This window comes from Electrophorus electricus, chromosome 2 (genome assembly GCF_041902795.1).
Source record: "Electrophorus electricus isolate QZ-2024a chromosome 2, ASM4190279v1, whole genome shotgun sequence".
Lineage (NCBI taxonomy): Eukaryota > Metazoa > Chordata > Actinopteri > Gymnotiformes > Gymnotidae > Electrophorus > Electrophorus electricus.
Genome location: NC_137498.1, coordinates 4751957 through 4766188, shown reverse-complemented (window position 1 = coordinate 4766188; position 14232 = coordinate 4751957). Strand labels below are relative to the sequence as shown.

At 38.9% G+C, this 14232-nt stretch overlaps 6 non-coding genes across 6 annotated transcripts; all 6 read left to right on the top strand.

Moving 5' to 3' along the window:
- Positions 1-1384: 1384 nt before the first annotated feature.
- Positions 1385-1457, top strand: trnav-aac (transfer RNA valine (anticodon AAC)). The gene has a single exon. It is a non-coding gene; the product is annotated as a tRNA-Val (tRNA).
- Positions 1458-3649: 2192 nt separating this feature from the next.
- trnav-aac (transfer RNA valine (anticodon AAC)) lies at positions 3650-3722 on the top strand. Its single transcript has one exon. It is a non-coding gene; the product is annotated as a tRNA-Val (tRNA).
- A 2193-nt stretch (positions 3723-5915) lies between these two features.
- On the top strand, positions 5916-5988 carry trnav-aac (transfer RNA valine (anticodon AAC)). Its single transcript has one exon. It is a non-coding gene; the product is annotated as a tRNA-Val (tRNA).
- Positions 5989-8181: 2193 nt separating this feature from the next.
- On the top strand, positions 8182-8254 carry trnav-aac (transfer RNA valine (anticodon AAC)). The gene has a single exon. It is a non-coding gene; the product is annotated as a tRNA-Val (tRNA).
- A 2193-nt stretch (positions 8255-10447) lies between these two features.
- trnav-aac (transfer RNA valine (anticodon AAC)) lies at positions 10448-10520 on the top strand. The gene has a single exon. It is a non-coding gene; the product is annotated as a tRNA-Val (tRNA).
- A 2193-nt stretch (positions 10521-12713) lies between these two features.
- On the top strand, positions 12714-12786 carry trnav-aac (transfer RNA valine (anticodon AAC)). The gene has a single exon. It is a non-coding gene; the product is annotated as a tRNA-Val (tRNA).
- The last annotated feature ends 1446 nt before the right edge of the window (positions 12787-14232 follow it).

Below are 14232 nucleotides of genomic sequence, written 5' to 3'. Positions count from 1 at the left end.
GAAAGGTTTTGGCATAAATGATATTCATTCTTTTACTCAATAACTTGCACTCATTATCAGTTTTGGGTATGAGTTGGTGAAAAGATTGTTCTGAAAGTGCATTGATACCATACTGCATCAAGCTGTCTTTGCATGATTTCTGTAGTGAAGTGGTCATCACCTTTGCATTATACGTAAAAGGTCCTTGAATTGAAGCTGAGCAGAAACAGTAGTTGGTTCTTGGGTTTCTGACTCTTGTATTTGAAGTAGACATCAGGGAATCGAATGGCCTTCTTGCAGCAGAGTGAAAAGATTTTTTGAACTCCCTACTTACTCCGATTGAGTTCTCCAATTCCTGTACTCCAAACTCTGGCACTATAACTCATGTGAAATCCCCAACGTCTTCTTCTGCAACTTGGTTCCACATTGTGCAAAATTAAAATTTCAAGATCAGAAGATTACTATCATCTTAGTATGGACATAAAGAGTAGTTTCTCTGTTGGGGCTCTATTTGCAAACTGAGAAAGTCAATATATGCAGCACACTTTTGCTCCGGTGATGCAAGGACTGTGCTTTAGGAGCTGTGCTTAAGGCTGATTTCAATTGTCACAGGCATGATGTAAAACTCATTGTAGCATGATGGGTGTGCTAATCCATGTATTTCAAACAAAAGTAAACAAAACAGAAACACCACGAGTGCATCTGTATTTGATCTACTAACAGAGATAAGTTATGCTACTTAGCTAATTCTTAAAAGTAAATTCCTTCTAGTCTCCTGACAATTAAAATCCATGCAAAGCAATGTTTATGATGCAGAATCTGTGCACTAGGGATTGCTTTCCATGCCAGTGAAACAGCTTCCAGTGATCAGGTAAAGTTCTTCATATTATTCCTAGAGAGTAACATTCTGTCTCTCAAAGGCAATGAAACAAGTAAACATTGGTTGCTGGGTTTGAATTTTGCGTCCTAATGGGGTGAAGACAATTCAAGCCAGTTTCTTAAACATTACTACAGGAAGCATAAACTTTGGTGAGTGTGTTCTCATTTTGTTTCCCAACAGAGGTTATGCTAATTAGCTGAATTTCAAAAGTTAATTTCATCAATTCTATGGCAAAGAAAAAATCCTTGCAAGGCAATGTCAAGCATACAGAATTTGCGCAATAGGTTATGCTCTATATGCCAATGAGGGAACTACAGAGATAAAGTAAAACTCTTCATAATATGCCTAGTTAGCAACAGTCTGTTCCTCAAATGGTAAGAAACAAGAGAACTTTGGTGGGGTTGTGAGAATTTCCATCCTAATGATTGAGAAGTCAGACTCCTTAGCCAGATTTAAAGCTATGATTTTCAAGTGCCAAAAATGAGCAAAAGCTGGAGAGTGAGCCCAAAGAACCTTTTAACAGTGGTTTCTGTAGTGTAGTGGTCATCACATTCGCCTAACACGCGAAAGGTCCTCAGTTCGAAACTGGGCAGAAACATCCCTCTTGATAGCACACTAGTGGGGCAATTGTTGTGTGTATGAAGTGGTTCTCTTTTTCAGTTTGCCCTTTAGGTCCTGAGACTGAGACGCCAAGCTCCTTGTCTAATCGCGGCATCATTTTGTCATAAATCCTGTTAACAACCAGACCTTTTGGGGGTATAATTATTGATTGATATAGATGTTGAACACTCTTGATTTTTCTAGAGTAGTGGTCAATGCATTTGCTTTCCAGGTCACAGGTCCCAGTTTATATACTGTGCAGAAGCATTTCTCATCCATTTTTGCTGTTTGAAATAGTTGGAACAAAGGGAAGCATGGGCAGGTGAGGCTAAAGAACTGCACAGGGAAATCAACTTAAACTCAGCATCATGGAACTGCAGCTGAGCTGCTTTTTAACTGTATTCAAAACGTTAAAAGAAGGCAATACTGTTCATGACTTCAAAGTACAATTGAGATGAGTGAGGTTCTGAGCACAACTATTGGGACTTCAAAGAAAAAGATCTTCGGGTTTTATGGCCTTAAGCAGTGAAGATCTCACATGGCCCTGCTGCATAAGTTTAGAAAGCCAGAACAGAACCTACCATTTTCCAGGACCACCAGTTTGGACTGAAGTGTCGCTCGGACTAGAGGGTTTCCTGTCAGCTATCCAATATTTTTTCTGCAAGTTTGAATCAGATATTTCTGAAAAATTGGAATTGTGAACCAATTGAATTTTAGGTACATCTGCTCATTATTAGCATTTTAGGCCATCCAACATACCCACTAAATTTGCGTAAAATGGCAGCTATTTGTGAACTTGCTAATATGAAAGGTTTTGGCATAAATGATATTCATTCTTTTACTCAATAACTTGCACTCATTATCAGTTTTGGGTATGAGTTGGTGAAAAGATTGTTCTGAAAGTGCATTGATACCATACTGCATCAAGCTGTCTTTGCATGATTTCTGTAGTGAAGTGGTCATCACATTTGCATTATACGTAAAAGGTCCTTGAATTGAAGCTGAGCAGAAACAGTAGTTGGTTCTTGGGTTTCTGACTCTTGTATTTGAAGTAGGCATCAGGGAATCGAATGGCCTTCTTGCAGCAGAGTGAAAAGATTTTTTGAACTCCCTACTTACTCCGATTGAGTTCTCCAATTCCTGTACTCCAAACTCTGGCACTATAACTCATGTGAAATCCCCAACGTCTTCTTCTGCAACTTGGTTCCACATTGTGCAAAATTAAAATTTCAAGATCAGAAGATTACTATCATCTTAGTATGGACATAAAGAGTAGTTTCTCTGTTGGGGCTCTATTTGCAAACTGAGAAAGTCAATATATGCAGCACACTTTTGCTCCGGTGATGCAAGGACTGTGCTTTAGGAGCTGTGCTTAAGGCTGATTTCAATTGTCACAGGCATGATGTAAAACTCATTGTAGCATGATGGGTGTGCTAATCCATGTATTTCAAACAAAAGTAAACAAAACAGAAACACCACGAGTGCATCTGTATTTGATCTACTAACAGAGATAAGTTATGCTACTTAGCTAATTCTTAAAAGTAAATTCCTTCTAGTCTCCTGACAATTAAAATCCATGCAAAGCAATGTTTATGATGCAGAATCTGTGCACTAGGGATTGCTTTCCATGCCAGTGAAACAGCTTCCAGTGATCAGGTAAAGTTCTTCATATTATTCCTAGAGAGTAACATTCTGTCTCTCAAAGGCAATGAAACAAGTAAACATTGGTTGCTGGGTTTGAATTTTGCGTCCTAATGGGGTGAAGACAATTCAAGCCAGTTTCTTAAACATTACTACAGGAAGCATAAACTTTGGTGAGTGTGTTCTCATTTTGTTTCCCAACAGAGGTTATGCTAATTAGCTGAATTTCAAAAGTTAATTTCATCAATTCTATGGCAAAGAAAAAATCCTTGCAAGGCAATGTCAAGCATACAGAATTTGCGCAATAGGTTATGCTCTATATGCCAATGAGGGAACTACAGAGATAAAGTAAAACTCTTCATAATATGCCTAGTTAGCAACAGTCTGTTCCTCAAATGGTAAGAAACAAGAGAACTTTGGTGGGGTTGTGAGAATTTCCATCCTAATGATTGAGAAGTCAGACTCCTTAGCCAGATTTAAAGCTATGATTTTCAAGTGCCAAAAATGAGCAAAAGCTGGAGAGTGAGCCCAAAGAACCTTTTAACAGTGGTTTCTGTAGTGTAGTGGTCATCACATTCGCCTAACACGCGAAAGGTCCTCAGTTCGAAACTGGGCAGAAACATCCCTCTTGATAGCACACTAGTGGGGCAATTGTTGTGTGTATGAAGTGGTTCTCTTTTTGCAGTTTGCCCTTTAGGTCCTGAGACTGAGACGCCAAGCTCCTTGTCTAATCGCGGCATCATTTTGTCATAAATCCTGTTAACAACCAGACCTTTTGGGGGTATAATTATTGATTGATATAGATGTTGAACACTCTTGATTTTTCTAGGGTAGTGGTCAATGCATTTGCTTTCCAGGTCACAGGTCCCAGTTTATATACTGTGCAGAAGCATTTCTCATCCATTTTTGCTGTTTGAAATAGTTGGAACAAAGGGAAGCATGGGCAGGTGAGGCTAAAGAACTGCACAGGGAAATCAACTTAAACTCAGCATCATGGAACTGCAGCTGAGCTGCTTTTTAACTGTATTCAAAACGTTAAAAGAAGGCAATACTGTTCATGACTTCAAAGTACAATTGAGATGAGTGAGGTTCTGAGCACAACTATTGGGACTTCAAAGAAAAAGATCTTCGGGTTTTATGGCCTTAAGCAGTGAAGATCTCACATGGCCCTGCTGCATAAGTTTAGAAAGCCAGAACAGAACCTACCATTTTCCAGGACCACCAGTTTGGACTGAAGTGTCGCTCGGACTAGAGGGTTTCCTGTCAGCTATCCAATATTTTTTCTGCAAGTTTGAATCAGATATTTCTGAAAAATTGGAATTGTGAACCAATTGAATTTTAGGTACATCTGCTCATTATTAGCATTTTAGGCCATCCAACATACCCACTAAATTTGCGTAAAATGGCAGCTATTTGTGAACTTGCTAATATGAAAGGTTTTGGCATAAATGATATTCATTCTTTTACTCAATAACTTGCACTCATTATCAGTTTTGGGTATGAGTTGGTGAAAAGATTGTTCTGAAAGTGCATTGATACCATACTGCATCAAGCTGTCTTTGCATGATTTCTGTAGTGAAGTGGTCATCACATTTGCATTATACGTAAAAGGTCCTTGAATTGAAGCTGAGCAGAAACAGTAGTTGGTTCTTGGGTTTCTGACTCTTGTATTTGAAGTAGGCATCAGGGAATCGAATGGCCTTCTTGCAGCAGAGTGAAAAGATTTTTTGAACTCCCTACTTACTCCGATTGAGTTCTCCAATTCCTGTACTCCAAACTCTGGCACTATAACTCATGTGAAATCCCCAACGTCTTCTTCTGCAACTTGGTTCCACATTGTGCAAAATTAAAATTTCAAGATCAGAAGATTACTATCATCTTAGTATGGACATAAAGAGTAGTTTCTCTGTTGGGGCTCTATTTGCAAACTGAGAAAGTCAATATATGCAGCACACTTTTGCTCCGGTGATGCAAGGACTGTGCTTTAGGAGCTGTGCTTAAGGCTGATTTCAATTGTCACAGGCATGATGTAAAACTCATTGTAGCATGATGGGTGTGCTAATCCATGTATTTCAAACAAAAGTAAACAAAACAGAAACACCACGAGTGCATCTGTATTTGATCTACTAACAGAGATAAGTTATGCTACTTAGCTAATTCTTAAAAGTAAATTCCTTCTAGTCTCCTGACAATTAAAATCCATGCAAAGCAATGTTTATGATGCAGAATCTGTGCACTAGGGTTTGCTTTCCATGCCAGTGAAACAGCTTCCAGTGATCAGGTAAAGTTCTTCATATTATTCCTAGAGAGTAACATTCTGTCTCTCAAAGGCAATGAAACAAGTAAACATTGGTTGCTGGGTTTGAATTTTGCGTCCTAATGGGGTGAAGACAATTCAAGCCAGTTTCTTAAACATTACTACAGGAAGCATAAACTTTGGTGAGTGTGTTCTCATTTTGTTTCCCAACAGAGGTTATGCTAATTAGCTGAATTTCAAAAGTTAATTTCATCAATTCTATGGCAAAGAAAAAATCCTTGCAAGGCAATGTCAAGCATACAGAATTTGCGCAATAGGTTATGCTCTATATGCCAATGAGGGAACTACAGAGATAAAGTAAAACTCTTCATAATATGCCTAGTTAGCAACAGTCTGTTCCTCAAATGGTAAGAAACAAGAGAACTTTGGTGGGGTTGTGAGAATTTCCATCCTAATGATTGAGAAGTCAGACTCCTTAGCCAGATTTAAAGCTATGATTTTCAAGTGCCAAAAATGAGCAAAAGCTGGAGAGTGAGCCCAAAGAACCTTTTAACAGTGGTTTCTGTAGTGTAGTGGTCATCACATTCGCCTAACACGCGAAAGGTCCTCAGTTCGAAACTGGGCAGAAACATCCCTCTTGATTGCACACTAGTGGGGCAATTGTTGTGTGTATGAAGTGGTTCTCTTTTTGCAGTTTGCCCTTTAGGTCCTGAGACTGAGACGCCAAGCTCCTTGTCTAATCGCGGCATCATTTTGTCATAAATCCTGTTAACAACCAGACCTTTTGGGGGTATAATTATTGATTGATATAGATGTTGAACACTCTTGATTTTTCTTGAGTAGTGGTCAATGCATTTGCTTTCCAGGTCACAGGTCCCAGTTTATATACTGTGCAGAAGCATTTCTCATCCATTTTTGCTGTTAGAAATAGTTGGAACAAAGGGAAGCATGGGCAGGTGAGGCTAAAGAACTGCACAGGGAAATCAACTTAAACTCAGCATCATGGAACTGCAGCTGAGCTGCTTTTTAACTGTATTCAAAACGTTAAAAGAAGGCAATACTGTTCATGACTTCAAAGTACAATTGAGATGAGTGAGGTTCTGAGCACAACTATTGGGACTTCAAAGAAAAAGATCTTCGGGTTTTATGGCCTTAAGCAGTGAAGATCTCACATGGCCCTGCTGCATAAGTTTAGAAAGCCAGAACAGAACCTACCATTTTCCAGGACCACCAGTTTGGACTGAAGTGTCGCTCGGACTAGAGGGTTTCCTGTCAGCTATCCAATATTTTTTCTGCAAGTTTGAATCAGATATTTCTGAAAAATTGGAATTGTGAACCAATTGAATTTTAGGTACATCTGCTCATTATTAGCATTTTAGGCCATCCAACATACCCACTAAATTTGCGTAAAATGGCAGCTATTTGTGAACTTGCTAATATGAAAGGTTTTGGCATAAATGATATTCATTCTTTTACTCAATAACTTGCACTCATTATCAGTTTTGGGTATGAGTTGGTGAAAAGATTGTTCTGAAAGTGCATTGATACCATACTGCATCAAGCTGTCTTTGCATGATTTCTGTAGTGAAGTGGTCATCACATTTGCATTATACGTAAAAGGTCCTTGAATTGAAGCTGAGCAGAAACAGTAGTTGGTTCTTGGGTTTCTGACTCTTGTATTTGAAGTAGGCATCAGGGAATCGAATGGCCTTCTTGCAGCAGAGTGAAAAGATTTTTTGAACTCCCTACTTACTCCGATTGAGTTCTCCAATTCCTGTACTCCAAACTCTGGCACTATAACTCATGTGAAATCCCCAACGTCTTCTTCTGCAACTTGGTTCCACATTGTGCAAAATTAAAATTTCAAGATCAGAAGATTACTATCATCTTAGTATGGACATAAAGAGTAGTTTCTCTGTTGGGGCTCTATTTGCAAACTGAGAAAGTCAATATATGCAGCACACTTTTGCTCCGGTGATGCAAGGACTGTGCTTTAGGAGCTGTGCTTAAGGCTGATTTCAATTGTCACAGGCATGATGTAAAACTCATTGTAGCATGATGGGTGTGCTAATCCATGTATTTCAAACAAAAGTAAACAAAACAGAAACACCACGAGTGCATCTGTATTTGATCTACTAACAGAGATAAGTTATGCTACTTAGCTAATTCTTAAAAGTAAATTCCTTCTAGTCTCCTGACAATTAAAATCCATGCAAAGCAATGTTTATGATGCAGAATCTGTGCACTAGGGATTGCTTTCCATGCCAGTGAAACAGCTTCCAGTGATCAGGTAAAGTTCTTCATATTATTCCTAGAGAGTAACATTCTGTCTCTCAAAGGCAATGAAACAAGTAAACATTGGTTGCTGGGTTTGAATTTTGCGTCCTAATGGGGTGAAGACAATTCAAGCCAGTTTCTTAAACATTACTACAGGAAGCATAAACTTTGGTGAGTGTGTTCTCATTTTGTTTCCCAACAGAGGTTATGCTAATTAGCTGAATTTCAAAAGTTAATTTCATCAATTCTATGGCAAAGAAAAAATCCTTGCAAGGCAATGTCAAGCATACAGAATTTGCGCAATAGGTTATGCTCTATATGCCAATGAGGGAACTACAGAGATAAAGTAAAACTCTTCATAATATGCCTAGTTAGCAACAGTCTGTTCCTCAAATGGTAAGAAACAAGAGAACTTTGGTGGGGTTGTGAGAATTTCCATCCTAATGATTGAGAAGTCAGACTCCTTAGCCAGATTTAAAGCTATGATTTTCAAGTGCCAAAAATGAGCAAAAGCTGGAGAGTGAGCCCAAAGAACCTTTTAACAGTGGTTTCTGTAGTGTAGTGGTCATCACATTTGCCTAACACGCGAAAGGTCCTCAGTTCGAAACTGGGCAGAAACATCCCTCTTGATAGCACACTAGTGGGGCAATTGTTGTGTGTATGAAGTGGTTCTCTTTTTGCAGTTTGCCCTTTAGGTCCTGAGACTGAGACGCCAAGCTCCTTGTCTAATCGCGGCATCATTTTGTCATAAATCCTGTTAACAACCAGACCTTTTGGGGGTATAATTATTGATTGATATAGATGTTGAACACTCTTGATTTTTCTTGAGTAGTGGTCAATGCATTTGCTTTCCAGGTCACAGGTCCCAGTTTATATACTGTGCAGAAGCATTTCTCATCCATTTTTGCTGTTAGAAATAGTTGGAACAAAGGGAAGCATGGGCAGGTGAGGCTAAAGAACTGCACAGGGAAATCAACTTAAACTCAGCATCATGGAACTGCAGCTGAGCTGCTTTTTAACTGTATTCAAAACGTTAAAAGAAGGCAATACTGTTCATGACTTCAAAGTACAATTGAGATGAGTGAGGTTCTGAGCACAACTATTGGGACTTCAAAGAAAAAGATCTTCGGGTTTTATGGCCTTAAGCAGTGAAGATCTCACATGGCCCTGCTGCATAAGTTTAGAAAGCCAGAACAGAACCTACCATTTTCCAGGACCACCAGTTTGGACTGAAGTGTCGCTCGGACTAGAGGGTTTCCTGTCAGCTATCCAATATTTTTTCTGCAAGTTTGAATCAGATATTTCTGAAAAATTGGAATTGTGAACCAATTGAATTTTAGGTACATCTGCTCATTATTAGCATTTTAGGCCATCCAACATACCCACTAAATTTGCGTAAAATGGCAGCTATTTGTGAACTTGCTAATATGAAAGGTTTTGGCATAAATGATATTCATTCTTTTACTCAATAACTTGCACTCATTATCAGTTTTGGGTATGAGTTGGTGAAAAGATTGTTCTGAAAGTGCATTGATACCATACTGCATCAAGCTGTCTTTGCATGATTTCTGTAGTGAAGTGGTCATCACCTTTGCATTATACGTAAAAGGTCCTTGAATTGAAGCTGAGCAGAAACAGTAGTTGGTTCTTGGGTTTCTGACTCTTGTATTTGAAGTAGACATCAGGGAATCGAATGGCCTTCTTGCAGCAGAGTGAAAAGATTTTTTGAACTCCCTACTTACTCCGATTGAGTTCTCCAATTCCTGTACTCCAAAATCTGGCACTATAACTCATGTGAAATCCCCAACGTCTTCTTCTGCAACTTGGTTCCACATTGTGCAAAATTAAAATTTCAAGATCAGAAGATTACTATCATCTTAGTATGGACATAAAGAGTAGTTTCTCTGTTGGGGCTCTATTTGCAAACTGAGAAAGTCAATATATGCAGCACACTTTTGCTCCGGTGATGCAAGGACTGTGCTTTAGGAGCTGTGCTTAAGGCTGATTTCAATTGTCACAGGCATGATGTAAAACTCATTGTAGCATGATGGGTGTGCTAATCCATGTATTTCAAACAAAAGTAAACAAAACAGAAACACCACGAGTGCATCTGTATTTGATCTACTAACAGAGATAAGTTATGCTACTTAGCTAATTCTTAAAAGTAAATTCCTTCTAGTCTCCTGACAATTAAAATCCATGCAAAGCAATGTTTATGATGCAGAATCTGTGCACTAGGGATTGCTTTCCATGCCAGTGAAACAGCTTCCAGTGATCAGGTAAAGTTCTTCATATTATTCCTAGAGAGTAACATTCTGTCTCTCAAAGGCAATGAAACAAGTAAACATTGGTTGCTGGGTTTGAATTTTGCGTCCTAATGGGGTGAAGACAATTCAAGCCAGTTTCTTAAACATTACTACAGGAAGCATAAACTTTGGTGAGTGTGTTCTCATTTTGTTTCCCAACAGAGGTTATGCTAATTAGCTGAATTTCAAAAGTTAATTTCATCAATTCTATGGCAAAGAAAAAATCCTTGCAAGGCAATGTCAAGCATACAGAATTTGCGCAATAGGTTATGCTCTATATGCCAATGAGGGAACTACAGAGATAAAGTAAAACTCTTCATAATATGCCTAGTTAGCAACAGTCTGTTCCTCAAATGGTAAGAAACAAGAGAACTTTGGTGGGGTTGTGAGAATTTCCATCCTAATGATTGAGAAGTCAGACTCCTTAGCCAGATTTAAAGCTATGATTTTCAAGTGCCAAAAATGAGCAAAAGCTGGAGAGTGAGCCCAAAGAACCTTTTAACAGTGGTTTCTGTAGTGTAGTGGTCATCACATTTGCCTAACACGCGAAAGGTCCTCAGTTCGAAACTGGGCAGAAACATCCCTCTTGATAGCACACTAGTGGGGCAATTGTTGTGTGTATGAAGTGGTTCTCTTTTTGCAGTTTGCCCTTTAGGTCCTGAGACTGAGACGCCAAGCTCCTTGTCTAATCGCGGCATCATTTTGTCATAAATCCTGTTAACAACCAGACCTTTTGGGGGTATAATTATTGATTGATATAGATGTTGAACACTCTTGATTTTTCTTGAGTAGTGGTCAATGCATTTGCTTTCCAGGTCACAGGTCCCAGTTTATATACTGTGCAGAAGCATTTCTCATCCATTTTTGCTGTTAGAAATAGTTGGAACAAAGGGAAGCATGGGCAGGTGAGGCTAAAGAACTGCACAGGGAAATCAACTTAAACTCAGCATCATGGAACTGCAGCTGAGCTGCTTTTTAACTGTATTCAAAACGTTAAAAGAAGGCAATACTGTTCATGACTTCAAAGTACAATTGAGATGAGTGAGGTTCTGAGCACAACTATTGGGACTTCAAAGAAAAAGATCTTCGGGTTTTATGGCCTTAAGCAGTGAAGATCTCACATGGCCCTGCTGCATAAGTTTAGAAAGCCAGAACAGAACCTACCATTTTCCAGGACCACCAGTTTGGACTGAAGTGTCGCTCGGACTAGAGGGTTTCCTGTCAGCTATCCAATATTTTTTCTGCAAGTTTGAATCAGATATTTCTGAAAAATTGGAATTGTGAACCAATTGAATTTTAGGTACATCTGCTCATTATTAGCATTTTAGGCCATCCAACATACCCACTAAATTTGCGTAAAATGGCAGCTATTTGTGAACTTGCTAATATGAAAGGTTTTGGCATAAATGATATTCATTCTTTTACTCAATAACTTGCACTCATTATCAGTTTTGGGTATGAGTTGGTGAAAAGATTGTTCTGAAAGTGCATTGATACCATACTGCATCAAGCTGTCTTTGCATGATTTCTGTAGTGAAGTGGTCATCACCTTTGCATTATACGTAAAAGGTCCTTGAATTGAAGCTGAGCAGAAACAGTAGTTGGTTCTTGGGTTTCTGACTCTTGTATTTGAAGTAGACATCAGGGAATCGAATGGCCTTCTTGCAGCAGAGTGAAAAGATTTTTTGAACTCCCTACTTACTCCGATTGAGTTCTCCAATTCCTGTACTCCAAAATCTGGCACTATAACTCATGTGAAATCCCCAACGTCTTCTTCTGCAACTTGGTTCCACATTGTGCAAAATTAAAATTTCAAGATCAGAAGATTACTATCATCTTAGTATGGACATAAAGAGTAGTTTCTCTGTTGGGGCTCTATTTGCAAACTGAGAAAGTCAATATATGCAGCACACTTTTGCTCCGGTGATGCAAGGACTGTGCTTTAGGAGCTGTGCTTAAGGCTGATTTCAATTGTCACAGGCATGATGTAAAACTCATTGTAGCATGATGGGTGTGCTAATCCATGTATTTCAAACAAAAGTAAACAAAACAGAAACACCACGAGTGCATCTGTATTTGATCTACTAACAGAGATAAGTTATGCTACTTAGCTAATTCTTAAAAGTAAATTCCTTCTAGTCTCCTGACAATTAAAATCCATGCAAAGCAATGTTTATGATGCAGAATCTGTGCACTAGGGATTGCTTTCCATGCCAGTGAAACAGCTTCCAGTGATCAGGTAAAGTTCTTCATATTATTCCTAGAGAGTAACATTCTGTCTCTCAAAGGCAATGAAACAAGTAAACATTGGTTGCTGGGTTTGAATTTTGCGTCCTAATGGGGTGAAGACAATTCAAGCCAGTTTCTTAAACATTACTACAGGAAGCATAAACTTTGGTGAGTGTGTTCTCATTTTGTTTCCCAACAGAGGTTATGCTAATTAGCTGAATTTCAAAAGTTAATTTCATCAATTCTATGGCAAAGAAAAAATCCTTGCAAGGCAATGTCAAGAATACAGAATTTGCGCAATAGGTTATGCTCTATATGCCAATGAGGGAACTACAGAGATAAAGTAAAACTCTTCATAATATGCCTAGTTAGCAACAGTCTGTTCCTCAAATGGTAAGAAACAAGAGAACTTTGGTGGGGTTGTGAGAATTTCCATCCTAATGATTGAGAAGTCAGACTCCTTAGCCAGATTTAAAGCTATGATTTTCAAGTGCCAAAAATGAGCAAAAGCTGGAGAGTGAGCCCAAAGAACCTTTTAACAGTGGTTTCTATAGTGTAGTGGTCATCACATTCGCCTAACACGCGAAAGGTCCTCAGTTCGAAACTGGGCAGAAACATCCCTCTTGATAGCACACTAGTGGGGCAATTGTTGTGTGTATGAAGTGGTTCTCTTTTTGCAGTTTGCCCTTTAGGTCCTGAGACTGAGACGCCAAGCTCCTTGTCTAATCGCGGCATCATTTTGTCATAAATCCTGTTAACAACCAGACCTTTTGGGGGTATAATTATTGATTGATATAGATGTTGAACACTCTTGATTTTTCTAGAGTAGTGGTCAATGCATTTGCTTTCCAGGTCACAGGTCCCAGTTTATATACTGTGCAGAAGCATTTCTCATCCATTTTTGCTGTTTGAAATAGTTGGAACAAAGGGAAGCATGGGCAGGTGAGGCTAAAGAACTGCACAGGGAAATCAACTTAAACTCAGCATCATGGAACTGCAGCTGAGCTGCTTTTTAACTGTATTCAAAACGTTAAAAGAAGGCAATACTGTTCATGACTTCAAAGTACAATTGAGATGAGTGAGGTTCTGAGCACAACTATTGGGACTTCAAAGAAAAAGATCTTCGGGTTTTATGGCCTTAAGCAGTGAAGATCTCACATGGCCCTGCTGCATAAGTTTAGAAAGCCAGAACAGAACCTACCATTTTCCAGGACCACCAGTTTGGACTGAAGTGTCGCTCGGACTAGAGGGTTTCCTGTCAGCTATCAAATATTTTTTCTGCAAGTTTGAATCAGATATTTCTGAAAAATTGGAATTGTGAACCAATTGAATTTTAGGTACATCTGCTCATTATTAGCATTTTAGGCCATCCAACATACCCACTAAATTTGCGTAAAATGGCAGCTATTTGTGAACTTGCTAATATGAAAGGTTTTGGCATAAATGATATTCATTCTTTTACTCAATAACTTGCACTCATTATCAGTTTTGGGTATGAGTTGGTGAAAAGATTGTTCTGAAAGTGCATTGATACCATACTGCATCAAGCTGTCTTTGCATGATTTCTGTAGTGAAGTGGTCATCACCTTTGCATTATACGTAAAAGGTCCTTGAATTGAAGCTGAGCAGAAACAGTAGTTGGTTCTTGGGTTTCTGACTCTTGTATTTGAAGTAGACATCAGGGAATCGAATGGCCTTCTTGCAGCAGAGTGAAAAGATTTTTTGAACTCCCTACTTACTCCGATTGAGTTCTCCAATTCCTGTACTCCAAAATCTGGCACTATAACTCATGTGAAATCCCCAACGTCTTCTTCTGCAACTTGGTTCCACATTGTGCAAAATTAAAATTTCAAGATCAGAAGATTACTATCATCTTAGTATGGACATAAAGAGTAGTTTCTCTGTTGGGGCTCTATTTGCAAACTGAGAAAGTCAATATATGCAGCACACTTTTGCTCCGGTGATGCAAGGACTGTGCTTTAGGAGCTGTGCTTAAGGCTGATTTCAATTGTCACAGGCATGATGTAAAACTCATTGTAGCATGATGGGTGTGCTAATCCATG